This window comes from Odontesthes bonariensis, chromosome 24 (assembly GCF_027942865.1).
Source record: "Odontesthes bonariensis isolate fOdoBon6 chromosome 24, fOdoBon6.hap1, whole genome shotgun sequence".
NCBI classification, from domain to species: Eukaryota; Metazoa; Chordata; class Actinopteri; order Atheriniformes; family Atherinopsidae; genus Odontesthes; species Odontesthes bonariensis.
In genome coordinates, this window is record NC_134529.1 from 23,758,301 (window position 1) to 23,776,639 (window position 18,339).

Sequence of the window (18,339 nt, forward strand, 5' to 3'; positions counted from 1 at the left end):
ATCTCCACTGCTCTACCCTTAATAATGGTTGGGTAAGCTGTATGTGGTGTTTTCCTAAAGTCGATGACCATATCCTTAGTTTTTTATGAACATTAAACTTGAGAAAATGGCAGTCACACCACTCAACAAAGTCAGTCGTAACTGGCCCATGGTCAACCTCTACATCCTGGAGTAAACTGACTAAGACTTTGTCGTCAGCAAATTTCAAGAAATGCCTGTTAGTGTTGTGACTCCTGCAGCCATTTATATATAAAATAAACAATTAAGAGGACAGGACACACCCCTGTGGTGAACCTGTAGAAGTCATCTTCTTTTAGGATAAGACACTATTTACCCTGACTGACTGAGGCCTACCTATTAAAAAGTCTGTGAGCCATTTCACCATTCCAAGATCAAGACTAAAAAAGGACACTAATTTCTGGTATAAGATGAGTGGCTGAATTGTATTAAAAGCTGAGGAAAAGTCTGCAAATAAAAGTCTAACATTTTCTTACCCTCAAGATGCTTGTAAAGAAAGTTAAATAGAGTGGTGGTAGCATCCTCCAGTTCTAGTTGGCTGATAAGCAAATTGCATCAGATTAAGCAACTGAAAATATCACATAGTTGATATGCGCAGACTTTTAAGAGTTTTCCAGTGATCATATGGCCCTGGGCTCTTCCTGGTATTGCATTTAAGGAGCACGGATCTTATGGACCAGAAGGCCTGGCTCACAGTCTCCGCTCTGATTCATCCCAAATGGGGTTCTATCGGGTTGAGGTCAGGACTGTGCATGCCAGTCAAGTTCTTCCAGCCAAACTCGCTCATCCATGTCTTTATGGACCTTGCTTTGTGCATTGGTGCACAGTCATGTTGGAACAGGAAGGAGTCATCCCCAAACTGTTTCCATAAAGTTGGGAGCATGAAATTGTCCAAAATCTCTTGGTATGCTGAAGCATTCAGAGTTCCTTTCGAGGAATAAAGGGCCAAGCCCAGCACTTGAAAAACAACCCCACACCATAATCCCACCTCCACCAAACTTTACACTTGGCTTAATGCAGTCAGACAATTACCGTTCTCCTGGCAACCGCCAAACCCAGACTTGTCCATAGCTGTAGGTCTGTAGCGAAACTCTGCAGAAAGTTAGTGCGCACTATGTCCCTCAGCATTCGCTGACCCCCGCTCTGTCATTTTATGTGGCCTACCACTTTGTGCCTGATTTGCTGTCGTTCCCAATCGCTTCCACTTTGTTATAATGCCACTGACAGTTGACTGTAGAATATTTAGTAGCGAGGAAATTTCATGACTTGTTGCACAGGTGGCATCCTATCACGGTATTTATTTGGATGGGTGAGGGAATACTTTTGGCAATATAGTGTATTTAGGGGGAGATCACAGGGGTCTTAAAAAAGGATACACTAAAAGATATCAACACAAACAAGAGTGGGATGTTTTTTGTTTGTTGAGCAAGGCAACATTAGGTGTATGATGACTGACTGACTGGCGAGTGTTTGTCATAATCAGCTAACCTGTTTTATATGTATTTAAGCAGCCATGCTGAAGCTGTCTTAATGCATTTGTACAAACATTGAGCTAAAATGTTCAGCACAGCCATGTCATATTACGTACATATATATATATGTATGTATATGTTAGCCATGTCAAGGAAATCTGCCAAATGACTAGCAGGTTCTTACACACTTGGTCAGTTAAAAACCTATTTAGTTTTGTGCAGTACATTGAAAGTTTGGATATTGCTAAATGCAGTGGCTGGTGGAGTACAGAGATTTTTGCTTAAAATTCTGATTTTGAAATAAGAATGTTAAAATTCAAGTTTAAAATTATGGACAAACAGTTTTAGAGCATCCATGAACAAAATAGAAAGAGATGTGGTCGGCACACTCAGAACTGTTCCTTTGCAAGTGGAGGCTTGCAGAGTAGTTCTGCTGAGTGATGCAGTATAACAGTTTCAGCTCAGGCTGTAGTAATGCTGTGTGACAGAATCATCAATTAGGTGCAACTTACTCTCCTTATATGGAGAGACCTTATGGGTGTTACTCGTATATTTTATGCTATATGATAACCCCTCTATTTCCCACACAACACACACACATATCACCGTTGTGTTGGCTAATTAGAGCACACAGACAGTGAATCAGCACATTTCACAAAGGCAGCAACCAAATCAAATCATTATAGATTTGCTTGCTGCTGCGCTAGGCCTGTCCATACAGCTGTTAATAGGCCCAATCAGATTTGTTTAGGCCAAGATCCATATTGACACACTGATATGACAAATATAGTGTGAAATTGTTGTTGCTGAAGGGCTGGCAAGGATAAGGCTGGTGGATGCCAGAAATCTGCCAGTGTATGAGACGCTTGACATTCATACTGTGGTTTTAAGGCTTTTTTTTTTTTTTTTTTTTTTGTAGAAACATTTAGGTGTGTGTTTTTGTATATTTTGTGATTGTGTGTGCATATTGTGATATGATATATTGCATATGAAGTGTTCTTCCTCTCAACATTGGTTAAAGGTAGGGTAGGAGATCCTGGATTTTGAGTCCAGCGAAGCTGCAGTTTGAAAATACACAGGTAAAAAGTCCCAACCCTTTTCTTCACTTTCCCCCGAAGGCACGCCTCTAGATTACATGAACGCGCATGAGCACGAAGGTGCACGAGCGCTGTTCTGACAGCAAGCATCGATCGTTGCCGTATTTAGTATTTAGTATTTAGTTTATGCTAACTATACGTTTAATAATGCTAGGTGCTAGCAAAGCTGGCTCTAGTTTAGCTTCCTGCCAAGCTTCGTTCACGGAGCAGGGTACGCGCACAGGGGGAAGGGGGGGGCAGATTGCAGTTTGATAGACGTGCTTTAAAATGGCTGTGACGAAATCCACATCTTTGCCTCATTTAGTATTTAGTAATCTATGCTGAACTGTTGTGTGGGATGTGCGACATGTGTGACAGCAAAGGGCTTCGGCCTTCTTGGGGTAACATGGATGGCCCGATCTACATTACATCCTAAGACACCAAACACAAAATCTTTCACAATCTGGGAATACTTAAGGTGATCATTCTAATCATTTAATTTTGATAACTTGTGTGTTGTGAAAACCTAACACACCTTTTGGAATCATAATCAGTGATACTTCATGGTCAGTGCATATACTAGCTAACAAGGTAATATAATAACAGAGCATTGAAGCACTAATATGGAAATTAAAGCCTAATAGTACAGCAAGAAGTGGCCTAAATTAAAAGGTGAATGACTAGATTATGCTTTGCTAGCTACATTTATTGAGTGTCAGTAGAAGTAGAGATATTACAGGTACTACCACTGTAAGGTAAAAAGTTTACAGTTGGAAAATTATACATATTAAGTACAATTGTAGCTGAAACGCAAAAACTGCAATTAGAACATTCATGAAAATAATGTTCTTGGTACTCATTCGCTATGAATGAAAATTAAGCAAGGCAATGTGGAAAACATCAACAAGAACAGGTTTGGCATTCAGAGATGAGATTCAGTGGATGTGTTTTTGTCCAAGGCTCTTGGAAGTTTGTCATAATTGCTCTGTATATCCAATGTGGAAATAATTTATGAAGCATCTAACCTGGAAAAACCTATGTCTACATCTGACTACAGAAAAAGAAAGGGGGAAAAAAATTGTTCTTGCACAACTGTAGTCAATGATTCACTGACTGTATTGCCTTGACTGGAAGCCTGTCCACACTGTGCCAGTTGGAGCCTCAATGCAGGAACCATTATATGGCCCCAAATCTGTCATATCATCTGTTGAAAGCCCTAGTTTTAGGTTGTGTTTTACTATACACCTAATGTGAGACTTCACAGAACTTGGATCACCACCAATCCCTTAGCTGCAGATATCACTGGGGCACCTCTTGTCCTTCCATTATTATGGACTTTTGGGGCCCATTGACCGAAAGAATGATGTAATTCCATAAGCCTCCTTCATTTTTTATTTGTCCGAGATTAATGCCAGACCAAGACTTGGCCCCTGTCATTTACAGGGCGTGGAATCCCCCCCTCCTCGTTTGCTTTTATAACAATTTCACACTGTTGATAAATATTTATCGACACATACAGGCAGCTAATGAAGTCCACACAAGCGAAAGAAAAGTGGACAAATTTCCACTTATTTAAATTTTTTTAAGTCATGGTAACAAGTTGTTTTCTACATAGGAAAGTATGGGGGGGGTTACAAACAGGCCCTCGGTCCAGTAAGTTTGTATCTACATGCCTGGCAAAGATAAACATACCTTCATGAATCCACAACTCATGTCTGCTCTGCAAGTGGTGGCATGGTGCCTAGGGATGTTGCGTAGACAAAGACATACACACCCACCTATGCATGCCCGCACAATCTCTCAAAAGTGTATACACATACACACACACACAGACACCTGTAGGCTCTTTCTTCCCCTTGTGATACTGTATCAGCTTTCCTTTTGATGTACTGTTTGTTTTTGGTTGTCGAGGCTCAGTGGCTGCAGAGGGGTTAGATGTTGTGTGAATGGGATGAGCTGTCATTAGGAGAAAGGGGCACCGCTATTGTTTCAGTACAGACGTTTATCTTTCTTAAGGTGGCACCTTTGATGTTCAAAAGGATTTTATATAGTAGAATCTAGGAGGAAGAAACTAATACTGCTCTTTTTCTTTCACCATTCTTTTTTACCCCCATTTTCTACACTACATCTGTTGTATTTTAGCCAACAGTGTGTGTGAATGTGTGTGTGTGTGTGTGTGTGAGAGAGAGAGAGGGAGAGAGAGAGAGAGAGAGAGAGAGAGAGAGAGAGAGAGAGAGACAGAGAGCGACAGAGAGCATGTGTGCACACTTGAAAGATACAGTACTGGATATATGGGATTATTTCTAGGGTCCATTTGTCAGAGCGTACATTTATCATGGAGCCCACTGGTGTCAGACCTACTGCTTTCCCACCACGTCTCTATTACTCTCTGCTGGTACTCAGATAGACACTCAACACCTGAACTGACACATAACGTTAGTCATACACACACTCTTACACACACTTTTACATATACAAAGTATGTGCACAGATATTTGCACAAAATACAGAGCCCAACCATACCTGACACCCTCAAACAAAAGATCTGATGAGAGAGACAGCTCAGTCCCACCCTAAAAGTTGACAAAAGTTTGCATTCTTTTCAAAGAAAAAAAAAAAAGTTCTATTCTTAAAATGACTATTCTTACTCTCCTGTTTTCTTTCCCATGCTTTTTTTTTTAAGGATTTGAGAAACTGGTTTTGGACCGAAATGCATGGCAGGATTGTTTGTATCCCATCCCTGAACCAGAACCTTGAACTCTGAACAGCAACTTCCAGCCACTACTCAACCAGAAGAGTTGGTCCTAACAGCGGCATCCGCTCTGCTAAAATGTCCTTGGGCAACTTGTTGCCCCATTAGACCTGTATAAAGATCATGTGTGTCACCAGCCTTTGACTGTATGCTGTGTGCTAATTCAGTTGTTACTTTACTCTCAATAGACAGAGAAGAATGAATAGATTTTAAATATAATCATAAAAAACTTTCCAGAATTCAAAATGAAATGTTCAAGTTGATAAATTCCATAAACATGTGAAATACCATAACAAAGTGAAAAGAGTGCAAATTCTCATCAGATATATGTAAAAAAAATTTACATATAGGATTGTAAGCACCTGAAACGGGTCATTATCAGCATTAGTGCAGATCAGCTAATGTTGATCACCTATTTTTTTTTGGCGCTTTTCCACTAGCTCGGCATGGCTCGATACGGCTCGGCATGGCTCGGTTTGGTTGTGTTTCCATTTACAACCCAGTATCACTTCGTGCCTCCTCGACGTGGGCGGGGTCGTCGTAACACGGCTGCGCGACCAGAACAACAACAACAACAACATACAAGGAGGATAGCATGGAGGACATCGAGGCGCTCGTGTTGCTGCTCACCCTGTGGCTTTTTGTCGCGCAGAAGGCAAGAGAAGAGAGCCATTATTCATTGACTAAGACCCTCCTTTGCCCTTGCACCTGTTCTTTTAAACTCATCATCTCTGGCAGCAGGCAGCAGAAAAAAAGAAAGCAAGAAAGCTGTCATAGATTTCAGCTGAACAAAATTGATAAGAACTTTGATAATCACAGAGGGATATTAAATTATAGTAAATCATTTACAAAATGAAAAATAGAAAATAAATAACAAAAAATAAAGAGGGAGATAGATCATGCATTTCACCCCTTTCATGGTACAGAAGAGAACTCCTTTCATCCCAAAGGAGTTCTATTCTGTTCCGGTCCTTGTCGTAGTGGAGCTGAAGAAGCCTCTGGCCTGAAGACACTGTTGTTTCATCAGTATATTGTGCAGACGATGTGCAAGATGCTAAATGATGTTTTAGCAACTTATATTATTCTTTCTACAACTAACCCTAGGGGCTTGAGAGCAGTCAAAAACTACACGGGTATCAATCGTCCTCCACTTTTTCTCCCAGGATGGAAACAGTGTTATGCATATTCCCACTACTCCTAAAAGCCACAACTTAGGAGGAGATGGAATAGGCTGAAGTTCAAGATGAGGTGATATTTCCCACAACATGCAACAAAGCAGTCCACCAGTTTTCTGTACTCAGGCACCTGTCCACCACTGTTACACCCCATCTTCATATTAATCTGAGTATTGGCAGTCTGAGGTATATAGCGTAAAGAGAAATGATGGGCGTACAGTTCATTGTAGCCCTCTTGTGGTGCTGACCATCCACTCAGACACTAAACTCTAAATTTATGCACACATGGATTTTAATGCATGTCTGCTTGATTTCAAGTGGTTTACTTTACTCATCGTGTAATTTTAAACCATTGGGAAATTCTGAAAATGAAAATCAAAAAAGCACCCAAAGTGCGGCAGAGGTTGTGAGAGATATGTGAAATGGACATTGTGCTGGTGTCAAGTTTGTGTGTGAGGAGAGGAGAAAGCAGCTGCAGAGGCCCTGGTTCCCGCCTCTCTGGCGCACACCTCTCCGCAGGGAGTAGGAAGGGCTCCAAGAGCCCTGAACTCACCACCCCTGGCAACAGACAACCCATCTCTCTCACTCTCGCTCACACACACACTCGCACACACATGGATACATACCCTAGATTACATGCATACATGCCTTGTGTACTCCAGGCCCTTGTCACTTGTCTTATGCCCTACTTCCTCTGTACTTCAGTATTTATATCAACTAAATTTCAGTTGCATTCTTTTCAACACTTTGTATTGGTACATACAGTTTCATAGGATCAGTTGTGAAAAATAGTGTTGTACATTGTGAGAACATTTCTGTGTCCTACATGCACACAGAACAAAATGTGGAGCCAAACAACTCTGTACCCCTTCAGCCCCTACAGGGCCCTCCAAGAGCCCACTTGTCCCTCAGTGAGATGACACAGGATGAAGTCACTCTGTTTGCTTTGGCACCAGTACCTTTGTTTCAAGCGCTGTGGTGATTTGCCAAGCCCTATGTTCTCACAGCAGAGCGTTCTGCCCAGTGCTCTGTGAGAGGAACAAGGCAATAAAAACTAAAGCCGCTCAACACATTCTAGCGTAGAACAGACAGTGTCAGGTTTGAGCAAAGCAGGAAACTAGTCTAACAAGTCTTAACAATTTAATTCTCCCCCTAATGCAACTTATCTGGACATCATATTTTTTCTTAATATAACAAAAGCTTTTTCAGCTTCTTGGAAAACCACAGTTATGTTTGTTACAGTTTTCTAGAGCCATGAATGTACTGTATCATGAACTAGTAATTGGATATATAACTCAATGTACCGTGTGGGATAGAAAGAAAAAATTGCCACTGAAAAAAGAAAAAGGTCACCAATAATAAGTTACATGGATATAACTCTAATACTATAACTATTCTCACTGAGGTGGAGCCTTTATGGGGATACAGTAAATGGTAGTATAATGGAAAGCTTGTTACAGGGTAAAGGATGTATGAGGTAGAATGCTGTACAATCATAGATGCTGTGTAGAGCTCCCTGAAACACTAAAGATCTGTCAAGGAATGGCCACAGGACCCCTCCTGGTGTATGTTTGGCTGGATTGAGATCTGTGGTTTTTGGAGACTTGATAGCTTCTTTTTGTATTTCCTTGTATTGCAGTATGACTGGGCAGGGGATATTGTGCCCTGTTGCACCAGAGGCAGGCCACTGCTACTGGAGAGTAGAATTGCAATAGGGTTTTTGCTTGGAGTAAGTTAAATTTTCAAATACCAGTAGTGTGTTCATTGAGTGATTGTGATTGTGTCACAACCATAGGCTTAATAAAGGATAGGTACAGCCACTGTAATATAAACCATTGTTTTGTTTGCTGCTGGCCTGATGTGACAAATTCATCATTTGATCATTGCCATCTTGAGCCAAAAGTGACTATAGTTAGATTAGAGAATGGACCTAGAGAGTTAAAATTATACAAAAATAATCACAGGACTACTAGCACACTGAACAGCAAGGGTGAAATATAGCTAATGAGACCATATAGACTTGTTGAGAAAAAAATTACTTGATATTTGTTGAGAGAAATGTGTTTTTGAATGGAAATTTATTGGAGCTAGCATCTAGTGGCCATCAGTGGTATTGCAATAAAAGGTACCTCCACATTGACTTCACTTTGTATTGAGATGAATCTTGCCAGTCACTGTCCAGTCTTTGGTCACAAGGTTGGAAAATTCTATCTCTGCAATATAAAATCATCAGATGTCCCATCTCTAACGCTCGAAAATTCAAGGTGCAAAACAAAGATAACAGTGGAGGTACTACCTCAGACTATCATGAAACATATCTAGTCCTCAACAAAAGTATTCACTCTCCATCCAATGGTGTAGAATACTTTTGCTGGTGCTATACTGTATTGTGTAGTGGTGATTTTGAGTTTGTTTTAATAAAAGCTTATAATACACTTTGACGAAAACATTGTCTTCTCATTTGGTCACTGACTAAGTCAGACCGGTTCAGCAGCTTGACCTTATGAAGTGACATGTTTCAGACATGTAAAAATCCCACAGAGTTTTATTTTAGACAATTGTGGTGGTTGTTTCTGGGTTGAATAAGATACCAACAACACCAAAAACAGATGGTTAGTATTAGAAATGTGTCTTGTGGTTGGCCTGTGTGATATTGTTGCGGTGAGACATAGAAAAATGTATTGACTATGATGTAAACACTACAGTGTATATGAGCCCTTGATTAAAAAACAGTGGACCAGTGGTTGTGTGATGAAGTAAAAGCTTGTAGATAAAACTCATCTGTCTGAGATAAGGTCGGGAACACAAAGATCTTCAGAGACCAAAAAGTGTTTGAGCAGGGAAGTTGCTTTGAAGTACCCTCAGTGTGAAAGAAGATTTTAGTCTGGATTCCAGCTGCTAACTGTGGTGACACTTAATTATTTCTTGACGTCTTGAGTTTGTATTTGCAAGAAGGAAGGAAGAGTATTTTATTCTTTTACCATGAACTTCCTCTTTAACTCTACTGCATTTCACCCGTGTTATCCCCACATATCCACCTTTGTCTCAGTATTTCTGACTGCCAAATGTTTTATAGCAGCAGGATGTTATCTCACACATCTAATATTTTCAACCACACAATAAATGTCCTGATTTTTTTTTCTCTCTTTTTTTCCTGTGCAGGGCTACACAGTTCCCCACCCTCACAGGGCCCCAGAGAAATTTGACACAGGGATGCAATCTTTTAGGTTTTATCACAGCTTTTCTCTGGAGCCATGTGCCATATCTGCCGTAGCGTCTTACTGTTAGATACTTTGTGACTCAGTATGTAGGCTTTGTTTGCTTCCATAAAATGCCCTTGATTCATTCTATTTGTAATGTCTTTCAAATGTTTTATTCTATATTGATTTATGTGAGCATCTAGATTTGATTTGAGGAGCAGACAAAATGAAGATCGGTTCCCAAAACAAAAAGTATTGGGAAGTTTTTTTTATCCTTTCCCTAATGCCTCATCAAGTCTCCTTTGAAACAGGCAAAACAAAGGACCTCCTCAAGCGAGCGTATGAACTTATTTTCTCATTAGTGGAATATTTTATTATTTTTATTTGTACAGTTTCTTTTCTTTTAAATGTGAATCAAAATCAACAATGGAAACCTGGCTCATAGCCGTTTCCTTTCCAAGAATTAACTTCTCGGGAAGGGATCGCTACAGTAAACGTCCTTATTGTGATTGCTTGCCTCCGTCACAGGAAAAGAAGAATCTAAACGTGGTGAAATCTGCCTGTTAATAACGAGTGATGGTAAAGTAAAAGTCACCAAGCATAGCTCAGTGTTACTCCACAAGTAAATGAAAGAATTTAACTGTTTTTCTATTCTGAGAGGACACACACATGCACGCATGCATGCACGCACACACACACACACACACACACACACACACACACACAAGCAAGCACATCCACGTATACAGTGTTTGTTGACCACAAGCTTTGAGGGGGAGCTGAGTGTAAAAACTGTCCCAGTCAGTGTTTGGGTTCCATTCCTCAAAGATTGTTATCCTCCCGAAGAGCAAACGCTAACTTTGCTCCTCTCAAAGAAAGACGCTCCTCTATCAATTCATGCACACAAACATCTGTCCATGAAATTCCGGCTGCAGAAACCTTTGTGTGAATCATCTGCCTCCTTCTTTTCTACATGTCTGTCTATCTGTCTCTTGTTCTTGTTATTCACACTTCCCCCTTTTCAGAGCAAACTGGGATTCTGGTAAAACAAATTAAGATCTCTTTGCTCTATCCTGGACAATCCTCATTTGAAGGCCTCTTCTACCTCTGCTGCTTCCTCCTTTCTACTTCATAAGAACTTTGCGTCTGCATACCACCACTCTCCCATCCTTACTTTCCCCTTTCAATCTCTTACCCCTCCCCACTCTGCTCCCACTGACAGACAACAGAAAGAAGGGTTTTGATTGAACTATGTCTTTTCCCAGACAAGGAAGTTACTTGGGCACTTAAAAAAAAAGGGAAGAGGGAGAATTGGAGTAGTGGAGTAGTGGAGAAAAAGACAGGGGTGTTCTGTGTTAAGGAAGGACAAAGGCAGCTCCAAATCCTCTAACACCATGTGAAATCCTTAAGAAAAACAGCCATAATTAAAAGGCTGAGCCTAGCTTTGTGCCAGAAGTGTGCATATTTTAATGTGTTAAAGCAACAAAAGAAACAGCTGGCCTCTGTTTCTACTTTCTAAACATTGGTTGGTTTTTGTGCCAAAATGGAGTTGGTGAGTATTGATTTTGAAAACCTGTTGGTGCTGCCAGACTTTGGCTATAAACTGAACTCTAAAATCAACGTAAACACACGTTTACTGACCGTAACAAAGAATTACATTTTCTTTAGAATCAAATTCTTACTGTTAGCCTGCACCCCTCATAGATTTTTTGTGCTTTTGTGTATTTTCTTTTTTTCTTTTTCTTTTTGTAAATATCAACATTACAATGATCCATTTTTGGTTTTTACCTGCCAACCAAAGTATGCCAAACACGAACGAATGTAATGTTACTCACATCTTGGAGAAGAATGCTGACAACAGGTCCAGCTAATCTCTATAGTTCAAGTAAGTTGCCCAAATCGGTTCATACACACAGACACACACACACACATATGCACACTTGTGTCTTTTATTTTATTTTTTATCTCTGTAATGTGATGTAATGTATCTCACTCGTTACAATTTAGGAATTTAAAGAAATTTGAATTTTTTTCTTTTTTGGGAAACAATAGGAAAAAGACAGATTGATCATCTGGATACAGCATATCTCTGTACAACCACAACAACGAGGTGGCTTTACTCACTTGCACTTGAACCCTCCGCCTAAATCAGAGGGGAGGGAAAGAACTGTCAGAACTCCTAATAAGCCTCTGTTTTGCAGGTCAGTGTGCACATGCCAGTGTATGTGCCATAGCTATTATAGACATGATTAGCAGAATAAAGGCTGTGACGCAACAACATTTATCAAAGGAAAAACAAACCTATTGAACAGTTTTAGTGGAGCCCATTCAAATGAACAATGTTGACATCATTGCTGATTGCTGATTGGGAATGCAAAAGGTCATCATGTTTCCAGCCTACGTTGTTTTGTTGCTTTTAGATGTAATTTAATGCAGATGTTGATTAAGAAGAAATATTTATATTTAATGTCTGGGCCTTGCTAGCTTAGTGATTACAGCCCCATTCCCACAGTAGAAAAAAAAAACGTGAACCACTGATGTTGCCATTTTTGTTCAGAGTATTCGTTGGCAGTGATTGAAAAAGAACATGACGCTGGTTGGGCTGCACTTGTAGCTGAAATACCGGGCACAAGAGCCATATGATTTTTTTTGTTTTCAAACCACACATTTGCAAACCATTTTGTCTCACATTGAGAATGTGAGATTGACTGAAGACATGAGCCCATGGACAAAAGAGAATGTAACAGATCTGTTTACCTGCCTGTGCGCTAGATTCCAGTCCTGCTGTATAGAGCTGGCTTCTGCAATCCAGCCAAAAATTACCATATATTTTTCCCAGAAAGTCACACTTACCAGAAACTGTGGTCCACCACTGATGGTCAAGTGCCATCTCCTCCTGTTGAAGTAGCCTGAAGTAGGGAGTATGGTATCAGCTTCCTGTCTCAATAGCTGATCTACCAAGATTAGCTGGTGTGACTGTAAGCATGTTTACACAAGACAAAAACGCACATACCAAAAATGATCATTGATCAAATCCATTAAAAAATATTAGGCCAACTGAAATAATGTGGTTGGGGGCTAAATCACAAATGGGTGTAAGTGCTCTGCACATGCTCCAAAGTTACATCTTTTTGTAAAATGTAAGTGTATAATGAAAACTGTCAAATTTCCAATAAATCTGCTTTCATTAACATACAATAGAGTGCAAAAGTCCTCAGCCATCCCTCATTTCTTTGTATATTATCAGCAAAACGGGAAATGAGTGCAGCGATTTATGTCGTCTTTAAACATAAATACAAATACAGTGTATGACGCAAAAACAGAGTATACATAATTCTAACTAGCTCCAAAGTCAATATTTTGGATGTCGTAGAACATGGAACAAATAAGAACATAAGATTTAAAACATATAAGCAGTTGGCAGATTAAAACCACATAAAACCAAAAAAGACAACACCAAGTAAAGGCTAATTAAAATGATTTCCTTAAATATAAAGAAATAAAACAATAAAAATGCTTAATAGTATTAAAAAATACTAGATTTAATATATTAAAGGCCAAGGAGAGCAAATTAGTCTTGAGTTGTATTTTAAAGCTCTCAATAGAGATGGTACAGGGAACAGCTAAAGGCAGTTTCTCATAAGATCTAAGAGGTCTGGACTTAGATTAAGGGCAGAGGAGTTCAGAAATATATTCATGTGCCAACCCATGCAAAGCTTTAAAAATATACAAAATAATTTTGAAAATAAATTCTGTACTTAATCAGGAGCCAGTGAAGCACAGAACAAAGGTGACACTTTGTCTTTTTCTGGTACAAGTTATGAGCCTGGCTGCTCAATTCTGAATGAGCTGCAGACTGCTTAAAGGAGACTGACTGATGCCCAGGAGCAAGCAGTTATAATAGCCCAGCCATGAGGTGATTAAGGCTGTAACAACTGCCTTCAAGTCATTACCAGAAATAATGGATTTCAGTTTTAAAAAAAAGTTTTTACCACTGAATTTATCTGTCAGATATGACTCTGAAATTCCTGGCTTGAGTCTGAAGATTAAAAGACAGAGATTCTAAGAGGCTTGCAAAACTAAATGAGGAGTTGGAAGGACCAAAAGTAACCATATAAGTTTTAAAAGATTCAACTCAGAATAGGGTCTGTGCTAAGTTATGTTTAGACATAGCACTGGTTAATTTCTTGAGATTTTTCTTGCTTGAATGATTCATAGGTCAATGTTAAGTGGGTGAACAAACAAAAACATACATTCCTCTGGAAATGGTCTAAGACTGTGCCAACTCGCAGTTTCTTAAAACGTTTTAGGGCTGTCGGTCTCCTAATCAAATTCTTATTTCTACGAAAGATTTTTATTATTTTAAATCACTATTCAAGTATCTTAAATACAATATCTGTACAGTGAATTTGGCTCTACTTGCATATATGAAGATCTCCCACAGAGAAAGAAGCAGTGGAATGTTTTGAACTATTTTTCACACAGTTCACAACGTCAAAAACGTTCTTCTGTTAATAACCTAATCAAACTCCCTTGCATGTATCCTGGGACAAGGACAATGGTCCAATTAAATGGCCAAGTTTTGCTGTAAGCATAAATCGACTCAGCTGTGCACATAACCATGCTGAGAGTGTGAATGAAGCTAAAGTTGCAGCTTAGCATTTACAACAAGTATGTTTTCTGGTAGCAGATGCTGCATCTTCCCCTTCTCTCCTAACCTGGATTTTTCCCCTTTCTCCTCGCATATAGATACGTTCACGTAAATAGGGTACTCGTATCAACACAAAAATGGTTGTCCAAGAGCATCTTCTGCCATGATGTATGTGATACATGGAGAACTCCACAGCGTACTTAATGCAACATGTCCTGTCTCTGCACCGTCTTCCTTTTTCTCCTGCTTTGAAGTGCCTCTGTGAACATCAGCTGTGGAATAAATCCAGACCAAATAGTCTGCACAGTCTCCTGAATATTTCTAGAGCTAATTTGTGGATGTCTTATGTTGGGACCAATTTAGAGTCAGACAGAAGATACTTAAGACGTAAGATGGCTCAACGACATGAATTTGTCAAAAACATTTTATATAAGTGTACAATATGATGATGTAGTGAAACAAGCAGTGCTGTTATGAAACGAGTCAGACCATACTGACCTTGTTTTGACATTTCAGGAGTATTTTTTTTTTCTTATTTTGTGCAGCTAATGATAGGTTTGCTGAGGCAATTTTCTTCTTCACATGATCTTGGTAAAAACTGAGCTAATCAAGCTATAAAGTAAAAGGTCATCAAACGCATGTGAAGATTTGAAGACCACAATTTTGTATTTTTCAGTACTCTTTTTTTTTTTTTTTTTTTATGTTGTGTGATTTCTTTTTTCTTTCCCTTCATTTGTTACAGAGACAAGCCACCTTCAAAAAAGGGGATCAAAGGTACTAAAGACCAACTAAGAATGAACGGGTTCGAGTGTAAGTAGAATCTTGAATTGGGTATTTTGTCTGATAATAATTATAAATATATATTTGTCTCCCCCCCAGCTTAGATGAAATGAGCATTGCTGAGGAGGAACCAAATGTTGGACTGAGGGTAGGCTGGACACCTGAGTGACTTACAGTCTCTTCTTTAGGTACAAACTGTTATAATATTCAAAACTAGGATGGATGCATAAAGCTACTTTAAAGACTATAGATAAACAGACCCTGCAGCTTTAAAGGAGATCTATATATAGATGTGTTCATGGACTTTACATACATGTAAAGCTAGAAAGTGTATGATAGATTCCCAAAGACCATCTGTTAAACTTGACAGTATATAGAAAGGAATTAAATCGAATTAACAAAATGGTAATGTTGTCTGTGTGGGTGATGAGAATAAAACTCGGGTATTAGTAATTCCTAAACCCCTCTGGGTCCTCCCAGACACAAGTCAGGGAGTGCTGCACTAATCGGCTGGGCGATGTCCGTCCTCACAGTCTGAAACTCAGACCGACAGAAGCCAGTGAGCGAAGTGAGCAATCCACACTGGGAGCACTTGTATGCTTTTTCTTTATTATCAGTCTTTAACACATCCACTGCAGTCATACACCCACCTTTTTCTTCTGTCTTCTTTCATTGTGTTCAGTCAACTTTTCTAATGCACTCCTTCATCTCTAAATATTTCTTTCATCATCTGCCTCCCTTTCCTCCTAGCCAGGCATTATCACATGAAGAAATAGCTGTAATGCTCAGGGGTCTTCTAGGATTACCTGCTGCCTTCCTGCATAAATGTCGAAGCACATTACAATCCAACGTCTGAATGCCCTACTATTAGATCAGGGCTCATGTGCTTTCAAATCACACAAGCTGAATCATGTTTGGAAACTTGCAGGACAAAGCCTTGCAGGCTTTTTTCTTCTTTTTGTATAATTCCCCTCCCCTGTCCTTTCTTATTTGCAGCTGTTTGAGGTTGTATGTCCTTTTCTCAATGATGGGTGCAGTTTGGGCTTGAAATCTGCTCGATGTGCAGTTGATTCAGTGAAAGGATTGGAATGTAAGGGCAATGGTAGTAATTCTAACACAAAAATTTGGAATTAGTTCTTGGAAAATGACACATTAAATGTTATTTTTAACATGCCATGCCAAATCTTTAAATGGTTTGGAAACATCCTGTCCTCTCTCTCCTTTAAACTGCTCCTCCCTTTTTTTCGTTGTCCTCTAAACCTGTCAACTTGATGAGTTGTGAGCAATCTTCTCAGTGGCCGTTATGCTTTCACTAGGGCCTCTATCCTTCCTGGTACAGTGCACAGCTTTTGATGTAGTCCCTTCTTTAGTTCCATGCGGGTAGACCTTGGCCCAGGCTGGCTTCTATAGAAAAACTCAGCTTCTGTAATGCATTGTAACACAACATTTCAACTCACTGTTGATCTTGGTAGAGGTAAAAAGCTAGACTCTGGCATTAGTGCTGATTTTCACTGGTGTGTTTCTTGGGGAAGGTGTTATTGTGTTGAACTGACTGCCCCCCACAAACTGCTGCTCACACAGGGGTGAACTAAACATACTTTCTTTTTAGGCAAAAGCAAGATGAAATACAATACACTGAACACTACACAACTTATCAATGCCATGTTATTATTATCAGAGACAACTACAAAGCACTGAATGGCTTTGGCTCCCACTGGCCTTAGGGCCAGCTGTGAACAAGCGCCTGATGACTGCAGATGATTACACTTGCTATATGAACTGTGTCCTAATCCTGGTGGACAGCTAAAATTAAAGCCAGGTATGGCCCTCTGCCTTCCCAGCATTCCGTGTGATAAACCTCCTCCCCTGCTGAGAAAAATCAATTGTTTTTGAGCAAGATGCAGTTTTAAACTCATTTCAGCTTGTAAAGACAAACCAGGTTTTCATAAATCCGAGACTTCTGATGGAACTCGAATGACATGCTCTGATTAATTGTGATGACATAAAATAGCAACACAAGCATAAAGCCAGTTATTGTATGAAGCTTGTTTCGCATATTGGCTCAACTCAAGGCTTCACTGTCAGTCCTTTCTTTTGTGTTGTGCTTAATTTTTTAGTGGTCAGTGTTAAGAATGACATTCTGCAAATTTTTGTGAGTTGGTTTAGTTTTTTCTACTTTTTTAATGGCAGGTCCTAGTTCTGTGTTTACATGTTCAACCAATCATCATAGACTACACTGTACATCATCTGGATCAGTCAACTCACTGTTGCATCTTGGAGGGTTCACCTTATACTGGAAATGTACCTACTCCAAGGTAAGAGCTAAAATGGATCCTACAGAGTTCTTGGAACTATGATTGTACGCAGTTTGTGTGGTGTGGACACAAAAAAAGAGGGAGGTGTCTTCTGATAATACTGCTAAGAACTATGCAAAAGTTCCTGCACTCCATAAGTGTCCCCTTTGTTTTTTTTTCAACCCCCTGGAGGTGGTTATGATTTGTAGGAGCTGGTTGCAGTCTCTCAAGCCAATGCTAGCGTTTCCACCAGAATTGGCTCTGGTCTTACGGCTAAGTCCTGGTAAAATCTTGTTGGTGGTCTATTTTTTACAGAGGCTTCGTCAAAAAGCACTTGGTGAGTTGTATGCTATGCCAGAGATTTAAACTGCTTAACCAAAAGAGATACCATATGTCCAGTTGGACACACTGCCCGACACACTGAACAGTTCAGCAGGATAGCGCAGCTGTCTAATTGGATCTTCTAAGCGATCCAACTCCACAGCATGCCTCCCATTGGACAACATATCTGTCCAGTTTGACATTGCATAAAAACAAGTAGCAGAACTTTTCTGAAAGACTCACATCAAAAATAAAAGATGTAATTACTCAGGTTACTCTGGCTTCTGCTTCTGTTAAAAATAATAATACTCATGGTGATAACACTGTGACTGCAATACTGGAATTAACCTGGAAATATTATTCTTTAGGAAAGTTTTGAGTTGCTGTCCTTGAAATTAAGTTTTCTGGAGGAAAAAATATCTGTAAAAGTTTTCAAATGAATGTCACACCAAAGCGGCTACTGCCATCTATTTGCAGACATAAACTTCACTATTTAAAAAGTCTATTTCAGAATATATAAATAACGATAACCATAATTAGCACAAGAAACTCTTCTAAAAACATTCTTAAAAAATGACAAACAATTTTAACCCAAAACTG

The 18,339-nt window shown here is 39.5% G+C and overlaps 1 protein-coding gene across 4 annotated transcripts in view; it reads left to right on the forward strand.

The window, feature by feature from the left end:
* disp1 (dispatched homolog 1 (Drosophila)) overlaps nt 1-18,339 on the forward strand; it is a 92,672-nt gene that overhangs the window by 44,863 nt on the left and 29,470 nt on the right. Inside the window, exons 2-4 of one of the 4 annotated variants that reach the window (XM_075459782.1) lie at nt 15,087-15,154; nt 17,315-17,439; nt 17,611-17,755. The exons of 1 other annotated variant lie outside the window; for it this stretch is intronic. The gene's annotated coding sequence lies outside the window, so the exon portion shown is untranslated. Of the gene's footprint in view, nt 1-15,086; nt 15,155-15,239; nt 15,313-17,314; nt 17,440-17,610; nt 17,756-18,339 lie in introns of those variants that run through there. 2 more of the 4 variants (XM_075459783.1, XM_075459784.1) reach the window with 2 other exon arrangements.